A 3,778-nucleotide genomic window follows, 5' to 3' on the forward strand; every position below is an offset into this window, starting at 1 on the left:
AAAAAAAAAACCAATCTTATTTTCAGCTCTAGCAGGCTTCTTCCTATCAACAGACTGATGGCTTTTGTTGGAGAACGGGTCAATACTGTTCGACTGATGGTATTGAGGTTCCAGTATCACCCCTTGAGCCCCTGGACAGACAGGATCCATTTTTGATTCCTGTCGTTGGTACTTGTGAAGGAGGAAAAATGTAGAGCCCAGAGCAGCTTTCCCAGGACAACTTGGTACACACCTGGCAAGATGGGTTTTATAGATCAGCAGAAAGGTAGACCTGAGTCTCGGTTTGCCTTAGGGCAATGCTAGCTCTTAGATGCCCTCCTATTCCCATTTCACCTTGGGACCTGTTCCTTGCCTTTGCAGGAGACAGCATTAACAGCTAGATATAAACTTGTTCTGTGTTTACCCTCAGAATGACTAATTCAGTTTCTTTATTAGCTTTAATTCAAAATCATTACAGAGTGGAGTTCTAGTCTTGTAAAAGCTGCTAACTTATTATAGACTGTTAGGAAATACAAATTAGTCAGTCATCTTTAAAGTACTGATAAATTATTTACAGAAATAAGCCCTATTTAGTTCCCTGTATATGTTTTTAAAGTCAAACTTAAAACAAACAATAAGAAACAAAGTTTGTCTAATCAGACATACGTAGGCAGCCCTCATACTTCAAAGATCTACAAAATATGGCATTTAAAATAATGATTAAGGGGGCTGGAGAGATGGCTCAGTGGTTAAGAGCATTGCCTGCTCTTCCAAAGGTCCTGAGTTCAATTCCCGGCAACCACATGGTGGCTCACAACCATCTGTAAAGAGGTCTGGCGCCCTCTTCTGGCCTTCAGGCATACAGACAGAATATTGTATACATAATAAATAAATATAAAAAAAATAAAATAATGATTAAAAAGCTTATTATATTAGACAGAGACTCTGGAATCCTAGCAGTAATCCAAAGTCTCCAAAAAAGATTATGAGACACCATGAAGTCTCCACCTGGTTTATGATGACACTGACCACTGGGCGAGATGCCCCAGTGCAATACCTGCTGCCAGGACGTGGTCCAGACTGTGGACAAACAGCAGGACATTGGAGAATTGATTGCACCACTTTTGCCTAGACAAAACAAAGTCAGTCTTTTCCATGTCCCTCTTCCACAAAAAAAGAAAAATTCACCTATGGGCCTAGCTTAGACAGTAAGACTGCTGTTTCTGGATACTTCTGCCTCTAATGGTATAGAGACTTGGGTATGACTAACTGTATATGGACTCTGATCGCTGTCATTTGTAATAGATTCAAAATCTATTTGGTTTGTACTCAGACATAATTTATTTATCCTTCTGAGATCTCTGATAGTATTAATGGCTAGAGCAGTTATAATGTCAGTTTAACAGATTCTTCCACAAAGCTATAGCCAACTTGTTAGCTCATTCTACATGGTTCTATAGACAGCAGAAAACTATACATGCTTCTAAATAAAATCTGTAGTTTTTGCTAGGACTCAAAGGTATGAGTCTGTTCCTTCTGTTTACGGATGCCTGTTATCTGCTCTTTTTCTAAATTTTAATTTCTGTCCCTAATTTAAACTTATCTCAGTAGTCTTCCACTTGGCTGGCAGATGCATCTAAGCATCAGTTGCTGACTACAACCTGCTCTGAATGGTGACGAGCCCTGGCCTTCCTGAAAGCTGATGTGGACCACTGCAGCTGATAAGAATGCTCCCTCTTCCTTCAACAAAGTCTGATGAGTGCCCCATTGCCTAAATGTCCCTCCCACCTTTGGCTAGCCTTTCAACCTATTTGGGCCCAGATAACAATGTCCCAATGACAGCTTGAAGTAGTTGTAGAAAGGATTACTCTGTTCCAAGCCCCCTGCCCAAAATAGTTTAAAAGGCTGAAACAGAGGAAAACTCCCTGGCATGGGGGACAAGATAAAGTACCTGTTGATATACTAAAAAATAGGTCCAGAGCTGTCAATAGATTTATTAATTTAAATAGTTCTATACCTCCTTAAAGCCAGGGGCAAGCAGCACCCAAGACTGGGCCCTGCCATTGGTGCTTGTGAAGGGGAAATGTAGGAGCCAGCCATGATAAGCTAAATATGAACAGATCACCCAAAGAAAGTTCTTTACTTCCAACCATTATCACCTGCCAGAGTAGGCCTCAGTCATTGATAAATTTAATAGAGGCCTGAGTCTTAGTAGTTTACCCTGAAGCAATACATGGTTGCAGAAAGAACCACAAACTGAGATTACCCAAGCACCACCCAAGAAGAGACCACCCAAAGTAAATGCCTAACATTCCAACTGCTGTAGATAGGACCACCAGCCAGCACACATTCACCAAGACACCCCTAGACAAATGTCAGTCAATCTGGGGTCCTAAGCCTCAGAAACCCCTCACCCCCACCTTTACTACTATAAAAACTCAATTCTAACTGAGCTCGGGGCTCTCCGTTTATTCCAATATGTTGGATATGAGGAGAGACCAAGTTTACAAACTTCGCAAAATAAAGTCTCTTTGCTGTTACATACGGGACTTGGTCTCCTTGCTGGCTTTTTGGAGGACTTCATGAATTTGGGCATAACAAATTTTAGTTAAAAAAATTTTTTGTTCTACCTACAAACCTCACTCAAGCTCAGTAGCTCTCCCTAAAGATCATCCATTTGCCCAGCCAAAGAGCATAAACAGATAAAAACTGATAGAACCTCTCTGAAATTGTTCAGAAACATGCTATTAATATTGATTTATATTAATATTTGCTTTTCCCATGCATTGCAGATTATCCTTTTCAGTATAAATAGATCATTTTATTATTAATTATTAGAAGCAGAGAAAATAATTTTATAATGAATACACATACTAACCAAATGCTTTTTTATAATCAACACTATACTGTGCTTATTTTGTTACATGAACAGCCATTGGTTTATCATTTTGCCCATTTTCAGTGCACCTTAGTTTTTGGTACATTTTAAAGGGGTCTGCAAACATCAATACATTTCTGCCTAAATACTTCAACATGAAAAAAAATAGAGTTCAGTGTTGGTAAGTTTCTCCCATGAAGCACAGATTTTAAGGGAGCCATTACTGACTTTTGACAGACATAACCCTATACAGCCAAGTGTCAGTTGAAATGCAAATCAGCACTCTTCTGCAGAAAGTATCCTCCAGTCCCTTCCCAGTTAATTACAAAGGCATACACTATTTTCTTTCCATATTTTAAAATACTAACATATTATAGAATAAAACACAAATGTTCAAATTTATTTTCTTTCTCTCTCTCTTTCTCTTTTGGGGGTAGAGTTCAAAACAGGGTTTCTCTGTGTCACCCTAGTTATCCTGGAAATTGTTCTGTAAATCAGTCTGGCCTCCAACTCATAAAGATCTGCCTGCCTCTGCCTCCCGAGTGCTGGGATTAAAGGCGTGCGCCTCCACCGCCCGGCTTTATTTGTATTTTTAAATAAGATAAATTCTTTTCCCTCTCTTACATATTCATATTAAAATTTTGAACACAGGGTGTCTGTGTAGTTAATAGCAACTCTGCCTTGAGTATCTTGCCTCAGCCTCCCAAGTGTTGGCTTTCCAGGTATAGCTTTCAAAATGAAGTTGTTCCCGATAGAACATCTCCATTGTCTCAGTGTGTGAGTGCACACCTCGTGGTCCTGAGTTCCTTGCTCATGCTCTCTCTCCTTCTGCTCCTGATTTGGACCTTGAGATTTCAGTCCGGTGCTCCAGTGTGGGTCTCTGTCTCTGTCTCTGTCTCCTTTCATCGCCTGATGAAGGTT

Source organism: Microtus ochrogaster, linkage group LG12 (genome assembly GCF_000317375.1).
Source record: "Microtus ochrogaster isolate Prairie Vole_2 linkage group LG12, MicOch1.0, whole genome shotgun sequence".
Classification (NCBI taxonomy): Eukaryota; Metazoa; Chordata; class Mammalia; order Rodentia; family Cricetidae; genus Microtus; species Microtus ochrogaster.